Here is a 14,230-nt window from a genome sequence, read left to right as displayed (position 1 = left end):
TGGCACTGACATGACCGGGCTAGATGTCGGCAAAGACAAAGGTGGGTGCATACCCTTTTGGAATGAAGTTTAATGGCATCCCCCAAGGGAAACCAACAGGCATAGAAGGAATGGATTGAATGGCAGCAACAACAGGAACATTTGAGGTAGCAACCACAAAAATAACGGTCCTATGTGGAGTAGTTGCAGGAGTTGGTGATGACTGGTTCTGTGCAGCAATGACAGATTCCATCAGAGTCGTTAATCTGGCGATTTCGTCCTTCAGCTCTCGGTTCTCTTGCTCTAGATGCTCCATAATCTTTGGTTGATTAGCGTGAGTATTATAGCGGTGAGTCAGCTTGGCTGATGCACAGAAGAAGAACTGATAAGACATATGGCAGAAGAAAACCTGTTATGCAAATGATGCATGAAATGTAATGTTTTTGATTGTTTTTAATTTCAAGGGACGTATGAAGTCTACTTTTGCCCATATAATCTCTTTTTATTCATAAAATTTCGGAAGGATTACACTGAGTACAATTTCCGAAACCAAAATACAAATACAAAAGAAAAGGAAAATGTCATCCTAAGGATCCCTAGCAGCTGCATCAGATGATCTGGCTATGGGTGCATACTTCCTTCGGATGCGTTGAATCTTGGACTACAAGGATGTCTTCATCTGATCCTTCTCAAGAACTAGCTGATCAACAATCTTCTTCCAAGCACCGAAAGGTTGAGGCATACTAGAGGAAGATAGACCCTCTGGCTCTCTCTGTCTCTTTACTACTCGGTCTTCAAGAATCTCAATAAGCGCATCCTTGTCTTTCGACTCAAACTACAACTCTTCACACTTTTGATTCAAAGCATGGAACCGATCTTCCCACATATCTCTCTTACTTCATCTTTGCAAGTGCGTCTTCCAACTTCTCTACATATTGGTTAGGGAGGGTTGATGGCTCAGTCGTAACCATAGGCATAGGTATTTCATAAGCGTACGACATCTTCAGCTCCAAAGCTCTCTTCTTCACCCAAATAGTGTAAGCTTCCAAAGCTACACAATTGCATAGACCAAGCTTGGATCTTCCTTTCCTATGCATATTATGCCAAGCATGTACCATCCTTTTCTTCAAATGTTGGGGATCTTTACCCTCTTGATAGAATAAACCTTCTAACTGATTGTTATTAGGTTTATCTCTCAAGGGGAAACCAAGTTGATGACGAGCCAAAGCAGGGTTGTAGTTGATTCCTCCTTGTATACCAATGAGAGGCACATTAGAGAACTCACCACCACTATCAATTATGTCCAAGCTACCCAATGCAGAATCATACCAAACAATATCATCATTATTGAGAGACATAAGTCTTTGGGACCACTGTAGACATTGTCGGTTCTCCACGAAAGCAGGTGTCTGAGGCAAGTGCGAAATAAACCACTTGTACAGAAGAGGAACGCAACACACAATAGTCCCACCACCTTTACAATTCCTAAAATGCAAAGAGAAATACATGTCACCCAACAGAGTAGGAACACGATTCCTAATCAAGAAGATTCTAATGGCGTTAACATCAACAAAATCGTCAATGTTAGGGAACAAAGCTAAACCATAGATGAGAAATACAAAGATGACTTCAAAAATATCCATACTACCGGCTTGAGCAAAGACAATAGATTTACCAATGAGGAACTCATAAGTCAACCCAAGAATACCTTCTTTCTTCACCAATTGAGTATCAATCTCAGATTTCTTCAGATGAAGAGCTTCAACTATAATATGAGATCTGGGAATCTCCTCCAATCCACTAAAAGGTACCTTGTCTGATACGTGTATTCCCCAGAGATGGGCATACTCTTCTAACGTAGGCACAAGCTGGTAATCAGGAAAGGTGAAGCACCGGGAGAGAGGATCATAGAACTGAACCAGAACACTCAGAAGTCCTTCAACCACATCGCCAGATAACACAAACAAAAGCTTCCCATGACGTTGCTTGAAGTCCAAGGGATCTAATATAAAAGATGACAACATCCTTAGTTCTTTCGAATCAGGACATCTGAAACCGTACTTCTTAGTGTTCCTTCGTCCATAATCCGTGGTCTGAAAATATTTGCAAACAAGACTTCAGTTCCTTGAAATTTATTTTTTGTGATGAATGTTATGATGTGCATGAATGCATGAATGCAACAATCACACACAAGGGATCACACCCAAGAAAAACACAAACAAAGGTCAAGGGACGAATCAAGTCATCATCAAGATCAATCATCCATTTTAGTGGATTATGGTTTTCACCTTATCAACACCCAAGTTCCGTTGATATTGACAAGACTTGATCGGATCAACCAAGAATCAAAAGGTTTGTTGTGAGTCACGAGCATGGAGTTAGGTTAAGAACCATCCCAAAGGAGTGCACTAAGGATAAAAACCTGTAGATCATGTTCTAAAAAGTTCCAGAGTCTTAATCCCGTCTATCAGATATTATCGGTTAGGATGACTGACTCATCAACCCATAATATTATCAAGAGAAACTCGTCTAAGTGTAGTATCGCGTAACAAATGTTATCAGGTCTACACCTGAACAGTCTCTGCACTACGTCCTAAATAGGCCAAGTTGGGTTAAATTTTCTACGGTCCTCAGCTTCTCGGACCCCAAATCAGAGAAAGTAATGCCTATCCACAAATAACTTGTGTGACATCAGTAACTCCAAAAGGGTCTCCACTGAGTAGATGGGTCTCAAGCCAACTTTATCTAAGGACTACTCCACACAAGTTGAACATGACTATACCATCCTCCTATCTTAATTGCACTCAAGTTCGGGTTAGAACTTATCTCACCACTCAGAGATCACCAAGCACAATAGACAGATTATATCACACAAACAATATACAAACATCAAATATACAAATATATACATATAAAAAAGTAGGTTAAACCCACTGAGGACTACTCCTCAGCAGAGTCGCCACTTAATTACTGTAGCGGTAAATTAATGACCATCAAGCTATGGATGAGCTTCTTGTCTTTTGAAAATTTTACGTAAATATGGATAAGTTTATTTACAAAATTGATTTAAGAAAGAGTTTGAAAATTCATTGGCATAAGGCCAAAGTTTCTAATCATTAAAATAAAGTCTAGGTTTGAAATCACAAGCAAAGGAAGTTTTTGAAAATGGGGAGAGTTTTTGAAATTTAAGAAGTGGTAGGAGATGAAGAGAATATCCTAAGCACAACTTAAAAGTTAAGGGTTGAAAAGATCTGACCAATGGGATACAATCCGACAGACAACAATGTCATATAGAAACCCATTTTCCCTTGGAATTTAATCAAGCAATAATCAATAAGCAATTAGCAATATCCAGACATCATGAAGATCAAGGCATCAAATAAAGATAGCCACATCCAAGCAAGCAATTCTAATAGGTAGCATTCTTCTTGGTCTTCTAATGTATTAGATGAAATATTCCTTGATCAACTCAGAATAAAGCAATAGACACATGATCAAAATAACGATTAAGCACAAAGATAGAGTAGCAGATGAATTCAAACAAATCCAAAGGCTTGCATCAGATGAAGGCTCAGTTCAAGACAACTTAGTCTCAGAATGTTGGCATTGGCTAAGTCCTCTTTGCACAGGGAATGTTTCCTAATCCTAAGTCCAAAAGTTCATATCAAGTTCAATAGTCCACCAGAAGTTTTTTTAATATTTTTGTTGTTATTAAGTAGTTTAAGGTCCTAAGACCAAAAGCAAGATCAAATCACACAAGCAAAATATATATACAATCACAAGATATGGATCAAATGAGCAAAGTGAAAATGGCATAAACATAAACAAGTTAAATAAAATGTAAATAGCAATGAATGATAAATTACTGAAATATAAATTGCATAAAATAAATGACTTGAAAGTAAAAGCATAATGAATAAATGTTAGTCAAAAGTTAGTTCTGAGTTTTTAATTGATTAATCCATTCTTTGGAGAACACTCAACCATTCATTCATAAGTATGAATCCTTAAACCAAGACATCTTCCATGAGAAGGGCTCCAACTTGGATGATTCAACAAGTATGCCACTAACTCCCATGAAAGTAAAAAATGTCAAGTCTCCACATAATGCCATGAAGAATGGGAGACTTACAATCTCACTTACTAGAATGCTATGCCTTGAGGGTCAAATTTAGCTATATGTTAAGCAATCATAATCGGACTTATGTAGAAGTCACAACTATCTGAGGTCGGGCAATAAAAATATAGGTGTTAATGCATGTTAGAGATTTAGTATGAAGAACCAAACTCTTAAAACATACCACACACTAAAAGAAAAGATCAAAAGGGAAAAACCTATCTCAGTCACACTTGTATTGATTCATCTGACACAAGGTCATTGATGAACCAATTAGCCTGTAGATATTAGAGATTTCATTGATCAAATAAGGGAATGGGAAATAATAGGGATGAAGATGAAGAGGGAGGGGAAGATAGAAACACAAATTGATCATGGGAGGAATTTCATCAAATCAAAACCATCCATTCATTTTGGGAGATGAAACATACATTTCATCAATCCCTTAAATCCAATGGTTTTGATCCAACAAAAGTCAAATTAACCTTGACCAAGGCCCAAACAGAAAGTCAAACATCACATGACCATAAAAATGGCTCAACAATATTTTTAAACATTTAATCAAATAAAAATCAATTTAAAAATGAATTAAAATACATTTTAATTTGGTCAAAACCTAAAATCCCTTCAAAACACTAAATAAATGGCCAAGGGATTTAGCCTAGGTCAAACAAGGTCAAATGACTTTAGACAAAAAATTTCATGATTTTTAAAAAGTCAGAAGTAGTTTTAAACAATTAAAAATATGCAAAAACATTTAATTCATGAAAATTATTAAAATTGATCCAACAATTATTTTTAATTCAAAATATTGAGGAGGAAAATATTTAAAGATTTTAGGTGAAAGTCCCATATTTTTTGGATTTAAAATGAAATTTCTACGAATTAAACAAAATAAATGGATTAAATGAAAAATAAAAAAATAAAAAGTAATTGGAAAAAACAATGGCCATCAGACCTCCCTCATTAATTAAGGTGGCAGATCTGATGGACAAGCATGTGCTATCCACGATGCCCTCTAGTCAACATGCCACACACATGGTGTTTAAAAGGAATGGCTCAGATTAAAACATTCAAACATGATCAGATGGTCAGGAGGCGTGCCAACACACCACCGGAGCTAGGGCTCTGGTCATCTTCTCCGGTGAACCTCACCAGACTGGTCCCCCTTCATCTTAATGAAAAATGAAAATCAAGGACACTATTCCAAATAAAAAATGATCAGGAGCTCGAATCTAGCCTCAATTTTCTCCAATTCCAAGTATATCAAAAGATACTGGGATTTGAATTTTGAGGATCATGAACTGAGTTACTTCGATTTAACCTCAAAGCAACTCAATCTTGTTGCCTACATTGGTAGGACTTCAGCCAACCAAAAATCAAAGAGAATGGTGAAGAATTGAGAGAGAATCGAAGAATAAAGTTTCTGAAAAATCACCTTCGAGGGAGCTTGAATCTTGCTTGATCTTGCTTCCAATTGGCCTTGGCTTGACTTCAGAAGCTTGCAGGAGTTGAATTGGATCTAGGAAGGTCTTGGGTTCTTGGGCAAGGTGTCCCCATTTCTGAGCAGAAGGGGTTATATTTATAGGCTATGCAATTGATTTCCACACACTTTCGTCAAACTTCCAAAAATAGTAAATATCACTTGCATGGATGCATGGGCATGTAATAGGCCCATCAAATGATATAAAAAGGTCCAAAATTGATCATGAGAAATGCTGAAAGTGTTTCATGGAGTCATGCAATTGGAAATGCAAAGTGGTCATGAGATTTATCCAAATGGAACCTTGAAGAAAAGTCATGCGCAAGTCATTCATTCCTTGGCCAAATAAGGCGATCTTGGACTTTCTGGAAAGATGAGATAAAGGGGAACAAATTTAATCTTGAACACCTTTCCATTTGAAGCTTTTATCACGATGAATTTTGAGGTGGAAGTTTAAAAAATCAAAAATATTTGAAATTTTTCTAAGTACCAAGTCAAATGTTCACTTCTTCCACCTTGAATAACTTTTGCTATGGGATTCAAATGGAAAAAGTTCCTTCATCAAAGTTGTAGAAATTTCAAACCTATTCAATTTTATAACAAATTTAACCTCATTTGGATTTGGCATGAAGGAGTTATGCATTTTAGAATTTGAGGAAAATCTCTTGTTCAATGGTAATGGCCCCAAATGACCTATAATGTTTCTTCTTGGAACATGCCCTTGAAAGTTGAATTTGAAGTTCTGAAAATAATAAAAGTTGGATAGTACATATTTAAATTTATTATGAAACTTGGATGGCCTTCATCTCATAAAAATTGAGCAAGTTATGGTCCTTGGAAGTTGACCTCTTAACTAGGGTTCAAACAAAATGACCTATAATATTTCACCATAAAAAATGACTTTCCAAGCAAAAATAGATCTTGACATCAACATGAAAGTTGTTTGTAATGTAATAAGGAGTAACGTTTCTCTTGTAATCATTTTCATATGACAAAAATTATAGGAGATAGGATCTAGGGAACCCCAGTTTTGACCAGTTGACTTTCTCTGGTCAACCACCATGAACCAACTTGCAAACTTCAAGTTATCTTGATCTCCTGGACTCATGGAGGATCATACATGTATAAGATGATGTAATATGAAGTATACATTGATATATTTGATCAAATGATGAAGAAACTTGCTGAGGAAGTCACACAAGATACTTAGATGAATTAGGGCTTCCAAGGCAAACATGCTTCAAACTCTTGATGAATTCTTGATCAAAATGACAAATTAAGATCATGGGGACCCATATACGATGTAAAGAGTCAATGTGAACCATCTCTTGATTTATCTCCTTGCATTGAGGGTCTCAAACCTTAGTTGTGAGCTTGATGAGACATTGGTGGATGCACACACTACCTACAAAAGAAATAAAGCTATACATGGACACATTTTTGGTATTTTGGTTATTAAATAAAGAAAAATAGAGTATGATACAATCAAATATGATTGGTGATCTCTCCCAATGCAAACCCAATGAATGAGGGGTAAGGAGGATGACAAGGTGTGATCCCAAAGCCAATGCAAATGATGAGATAGCATGAGGGATTTTAGGGTCAAAATTGGTGTCTTATAGTTATCACCACGATATTGTCATGCATTGTCGTCATTAAAACTCTAGATGATAATATTTATGACATGCAATCACATAGATCCATAGTGTCAATGGCGTAAGTTTCAATCCTAAGTCTATTTCATGATAAATTTATATAGTTTCCAATGGTGTAAATTTAAGTCATAATTGTCGCTACCGATCTTTTTGGAGAGATGGAACCGAGACATCTGCCTTCTCTAGTTTGAATAGAAAACAGGAGAGTCATCATCAAATTTTATTTGTATTACCTCAATCGGAGAGGCGAAGGGAAATAGTCGATAAAACCCTAAAAAAAGATAGATGCATACAAGTAGCACAAAGATAAGGAATCGGTCTTGTTGGTGTAAGCCTTAGAGGCCAATACTTTTGGTACTTGTATCGAATTATTTATTAATAATAAAAGGCATTTTCTTTATTATGGTTGATTAATAAAGTCCCTGGAATAGATAGTCCGTTTAATGTATTAAGTGTGACTTAATCATGAGAGCACATTAAACATAAGGACACTATTCTTAAAGTATCCGTAGTCGAGCTTTAGTGTGAAGTGGGATAGCATTAAAGCATTAAGACTATTATGTTTGTAGACTGATGATCACATCTCATGGATCATGGATAAAGAGTTATCAAGTCATAAACATAGGTATGAATATTAGGAGTAATATTTATACCGGATTGACCCGCTATGAGAATACTATGTAGAAAGTTATGCAAAGTGTCATAAGTTATTCTCATGGTGATAATGGTGTATACCACTCTTTGACCTGAAACCACTATGGATCCTAGATGTAGAGTCGAGTGCTTTATTGCTGATCCAACGTTGTCCGTAACTGGATAACCATAAAGACAGTTGATGGGTACTCCATAAAGCATACTGAGGGACATGAGTGTCTTAGATGGAATTTGCCCATCCTGCGTAACAGGATAAATGTCTATGGGCCCAATATTGAACTGGACAAGGATGACACGGTCTATACCTTGTGTTCAATATAGACATAAGGGCAAAGGGGTAATTATACACATAATTATTATCACAGGAGGTTTTGTCAGATCACATGACATTTTCGTGTCTTGGGTAGCAGTGATGTGTTGCTAGATACCGCTCACTGTTTATTATGTTAAATACGTGATTTAATATAATTGCGAACACCACGAAAACCTACAGGGTCACACACAAAGGACGGATTGATGAGAAATAGAGTAATTAAGGAACACCGTAAGGTACGGTGCACTTAAGTAGAATACGAAGTATGGTAATGTACCAAATACTTAAGTGATTTTGGCATATTATGAGATATGGGCCAAAATACACTTAAGTGGGGTTTTTGGCTTGAAGCCCACACAAGTGGTTCTATAAATAGAACTCTTGTGCAAAAGCATTGTATGGGAATACAAAACAACTGAAGAGTTGGAATTTCGTATCTCTCTTTCTCTCACTCAAAGCCTTCATTCATAACAGCTAGCACTGCGATTGAAGGAATCCGTTCGTGTGGACTGAGTAGAGACGTTGTCATCGTTCAACGTTCGTGATCGCTCCGTGGATTTGTATCCAAGGTTTTGATCGTTACAAGAGATCTGCACCAAAGGTTTGAATCGCCACAAGAGGTAACGATTCTATCATCGATCATGCCCATTCGTAAGGATCACTAAATGGAGAAATTTTTAAATTCCACTACGCCTTGGATGGCAATTCTCCTTCAGGTCTCGCAACCGAGATTTGGGTTGGGAAGCCGGTTACGCAATGGGAAGGTATTAACATCCCTCACGTCCATGGTACTCCATGGGAAACACTTAGGTTGTTTACGTATGCGGGTATTTATCATATTTATTATTTTTATTTTCAAAAGAGTGTGTATACAAAAAATTATTTAAACTCTGGAAATTTTTATTTATTGTGCTCGCCAAGGATTGTGGCCCGTGTGCCTACGTATCATTCATCGAGGATGAGGAATCAGAGCTCCGGAGTTAGGAGTAGAAAATGTTTGTGTGTTGATTGATTTAACCTTTGAGAAAAGGGTTTTTGGAGTGGTCCCCTAAGGCACTAAAATAAGGTTTGAAGGGTTAAGTTAATTTTACCTTGAATAAGGGATTATGAAAAGAGTTTACGATTGATTGTACTAAAGTCTATGAATGAAGGTGAATAGTCTAGACAACAAGCCAAACATCTTACGTCTAAAATATTCAGAGTAAGGGTAGAAATGCTCCATTCTTAATGATTCTCCACCACTTAAGGCCCGTGGCGAATAATACTAATTGTAGTTTTTAAGTGTTTTTGAATTTGATTATGAAAATGTCACTTGATGTTGGATCAAGGGTTTGTTTATTTGATTATGGAATTGGATAATGCAACATGTATGCAAAGTAACCAAAAAGAAAGTAAAGAGTCTCATTGTAAGGTAGCCCAAGAAAAAGCCTTGTGTGTGCAAAACTGACCTAAGCTAAACAAAGTATAATGGTCTTACAAACATGTCCCCCTAAAGTGGTGCCATGATGCCATTATTACAACATGAATGTAAGTCGAGATGAATCTGTAGCGGTAAATTCATGACCATCAAGCTATGGATAAGCTAGACGTCAATCAAACCAGAGTCGCCACCGCGCTTTTATTGTTTCTAGGGGAAAAGGGAAAAGTACGAACAAAACCCAAAGATAAGAAGTTTCCAAACCAAAACACATAACATGCCAGAGATCACATGTAAGGGGGTTTGTTACACAAAGGGAAGGTGTTAGCACCCAAAGTGTCCTAGGTACTCCTAAGGAGCCCTTTTTTGTGTGCATGTGTTTTTGTACAAATGATGTTTACAATAAAATAGAGTGGAGGGATGAGAAAAGAATTCATTAATTATATTTTTGTGTTTGACAAGACCTTCAGACTTAGGCCTACGTACCACCATAAAATGAGGGATCAAAACCTCGTAGTTTGTGGTATCAATTTCAAAGTGAGTGCATTTCTTTTAACAAAATTTTAAGTTGAACAAAGGCACCAAAGGCCTAAAATGGTTTGAATGAGCGTTAATTCTTTTGTCTTTTGGAAATTTTAAGTCAAGTATAATTAAGTTTATTTACAAGTTTATTTAAGAAAAGAAGTTTGAAAATGCAATGTGTCGCATCACGCGAAAAACCGGCGGGAAAAGAAAGAACAACAGAGCCGCCACCGTGCGTTATTTATCCCAAAAGAGGGAAAGGAAACGCTCAGAGTAAACCTGGAAAGAACATGGTCTCGCGACCAAAGAGAATGGGTTCGGGAGTCGGTTATGCGAAGGGAAGGTATTAACACCCCTACGCATCCGTAGTACTCTACGGGATCCACGCACAAAAGGAAGGAAAATGGTTGCTAAAACACTGCTCACACACACACAAACTGGCTGAAAGAGACACAGGAAAACAAACAAGACTGACTCGGCAGGATGTCGCATCCTGGGCCTACTTAGTCTATCAGGCATAGACATCAGAGTCGAAGTAGTTCGGACTGGGGAAACGACACATGCTCGCTAGGATATCGCATCCTATGCATACGTATCTTCTCGGACGAGAGAAGAATCAGAGCATTCGTAGCTCGGCTGACACGCACACAAACAAACACAGGCAAAGGCAAACGTGGAGCCCGACTGCCAATCACTGGACTTACATCAGCATCCGAACCAAAACACACGCACAGAGGCAAACATGGAGCCTGAATGCCAATCACTGGACTTATATCAGCATCCGAACCAAAACACACGCAAGGGTGGTTAAGACACAAAGGGTTGAAAAAGAAAAAGGGCGCCCGGAGAGATCAGCTCAATCTCCTGCCTACATACTTCATCTGGTATGAAGATCAGGGCGATGTAGTTCCCCTACAGAGGGATAAAGGACTAGCCTAACCAGATAACAGAGGGAGACACAACTAGGGAGACTACGACTCGAGCCTAGATGTTATCATGCAAAATCATCCCTAAGTTAAGGTTTCTAGCTAACTGGCACAGGGAGCCAGCCTATCCTAGTCATGACTTGCACAGGAAGCAAGCCACACACACACCTAACTTGCACAGGAAGCAAGCCAAGCAAAACCTAACTTGCACAGGAAGCAAGTCTAAACTAACCCTAACTTGCACAGGAAGCAAGTCAAACTATCCTAACTTGCACAGGAAGCAAGTCAAACAATCCTAACTTGCACAGGAAGCAAGTCAAACAATCCTACAAGCACAGATAGCACACACTATACACAAGCAAGTGGCTCAAACAAGGGTTAGGTTTTAGTCGAGGGGTCATATCAACCTCAACAAACAAACCTCTGGAACTGGGTGAATGTGCTCTTAACCTTGCCATTGAGGGGCTAAGGTGAAGCAGATGAAAGGTGAGTGAAGATAAGACTTCACAGCTCTTATCCCTGGCCTGGGAGAGCTCAAGACAAGAATGTGTGGGTTCAGAAAGTGGGAACCCTTCTACACATTTGAAACTGACTCAACTGTACAGTTGTACAAGATCTTGGGTTTGTATCTGCAATGCATCAACACAGGGGTGTGAGCAAAACATAAGACACACTGAATAGCAGGGGATAGGTTGCATATCCCTTGGGTTCTGCCAATTGCCTCTTCACTTAGGAGGTCTTTGACTCTATGCAAGGACAAAAGTAAACAGTCACAAACATTGCCTCTTAAGGAGGACTTCAGACAGTTGCCTGGCCAAGTAACAGGCCAGGTCTTCCAGACTACATGGAGATGAGAAATTATACCTCAAGCAAATTGCTCTTAAGCAAAGCAAAGCAAAGTTCACAGGGAACTAAAAGCAACTAAAGTACCTGAAATCAGTCAAGCACAGTTAATATACATATCAAAGTTAAATCAAGATGAAACAGATGTCAACTGGTCAACACAAGCAAGTGAATGTGCAAGGCACAAGGCTTAAGGCATGTGAGCCAAGCCACCTACAAAACAAACATGTTAGACAATGATATTTAGGCAAGCTCAATCAAAAAGAAGTGGTCTCAATGGCCATTTGATGGTCAACCTGAAAACACAAGCTCAAAGGTGAGTAACAGGACCTCTAGGACAAGCCTAGGGTCAAAAGAGAATAAGAAAGTCAAAACAGCAAAGGGCAAGCATCCAAAATCATGTTCAAACAATTAAGAAACACAACCAATTGGGTTCACATCCATATCAATCACTATCATCATTTCATGAACAAATTAGGTCAAGGTATAGCAAACAGAAGCTCATAGAAGTCAACAGCAAGACTTAACTCAAAAGCAACCTAAAACATTTCCAAAAATCACCAAATAAATCATGATCAACCCTAACACATAGCATGGTAAGCATGTCAAATTTCATCTCATTTGGACAAATGGAAGGCAGTCAATGAAAATCAGAAAGTCAAAGCAATTTTGAACATGCTCAATGAAGTCAACCAAACATACATCAACTTGAGAAATTCATAAATCAGAGATGGCATATGATAAATGAATGGGACTAAAACCATGGCAAAGATGAGGATGTCTAGTTATCTCATGTAAAATTTCATGTCCATCTAATAAAGTATGAGAATTTCAAAAATGAAATGGGAACAAGTGTCACACAAGGTCAACATATGACCAACCAGGGGAGAAAATCTCAAACAATTAGGAAATGCCACAAATAATTCCAATAAAACTCACATGTAAACTAGACATACAAGAGTAGGTTCATGCAAAAAATCAGGTCAATTGGAGGTCAAGAAGCATGGTAATGAAAATCATGAAGTTGGACATCAATGGTGTGACACAAATTGTCACACCCTAATTCAAAAAATCATAACTCACAAACCACATAAGATAAATTCACAAACTCTACACCAAAATCACCATGAGTGTGTCTAGTTTAAGCACAAAAAATTTGGGAGCCATTGGATAAAGTATCACCATTTCACAAAGGTTTTGGCAAAGTGTACAAAATATGCATACATGTCACAAACCCTAGCACCATTTAAAAACCATTGATCACAAAATTCTGGAAAAATTATGATAAAAAAGTAGAGATCATGATGAAGCTAATGCAAAAAATCCCATTGAATTTGGATTAAAATTGGAGATGTTATGGATTTTACAAGATTGGTGATCAAATGAGATAAAAATTGAGATTAAATGAATTAAAATGGATTTTATTAATGACCGGATGGCAAAGTTGTAAATACCAGGCCACTTATCCAAAACGCAGCGTTTTGGCAAAGGGAACGAAATGTTCCTATTGGTCCATTTCAAATGGAAAAGAGGCGCGGTCCAGGCGAAGCTCTAACGCACGAAATCCGCAGGAAAATCCGCGGATGGCTATGCAGGTCGCGGATAAATCCGCAGGTAAAACGCAGCAACATGAAGGTCGCGGATAAATCCGCAGGTAAAACGCAGCAGCCCAAAAACAGCAAGGTGTTCTTCATCACCTTCAACTTAAATTTTCCAGAAACCCCAAAAGGTCCCAAAAACAACATTTAAACATATTTTCATGAAGATCCAACGGCCCTTAACATGAATCAACACCCCCTTTGTCTAAAAAACAACAACAACATCAAGAATCGATCCAAATTAATCATGAACAACAAACTTTAAAACTCTCGTTCTCTCTCATTTCTCGATGGTTTTTCACGATTCAAAGAGAAAAATAAACAGCAAGGCAAGCTCTTCATAAAGCATAGCATCATTTAGAGAAAAGAGTGATTCGAATCCTTACTTATTTTTGAAGAGATCCAAGAAACAGTTGTTGTTCGTGTGTTATAAGCTAAAACAGATGCTCCAAAGGTCTTCAAATGATGAGTGATGGAGAATGTTTGTCTTGAAATGGCTTGGTTTGGATGCAATCTCACTTTGCCATTAATGGAGCTTGGAAAGAACAGTCCACCAAGAGCTCTTACAGTTGAAGAATGGAGTTTAAAAAAGGTTCACCATGTAGCTTGGATGCTGTTTCAAACAAGGCACGGCTTAGCTCTTTGGAAGTTTTTGAAGATTTTTGGAAAAATGCCAAAGATGAGGTTTTTTAGAAATGAGTGAGTTCTGTTGGTTTGTGGCTG

The sequence above is a fragment of the Lathyrus oleraceus genome, chromosome 6, assembly GCF_024323335.1.
Source record: "Lathyrus oleraceus cultivar Zhongwan6 chromosome 6, CAAS_Psat_ZW6_1.0, whole genome shotgun sequence".
NCBI classification, from domain to species: domain Eukaryota; kingdom Viridiplantae; phylum Streptophyta; class Magnoliopsida; order Fabales; family Fabaceae; genus Lathyrus; species Lathyrus oleraceus.
Note: the sequence above shows the minus strand (reverse complement) of the source record.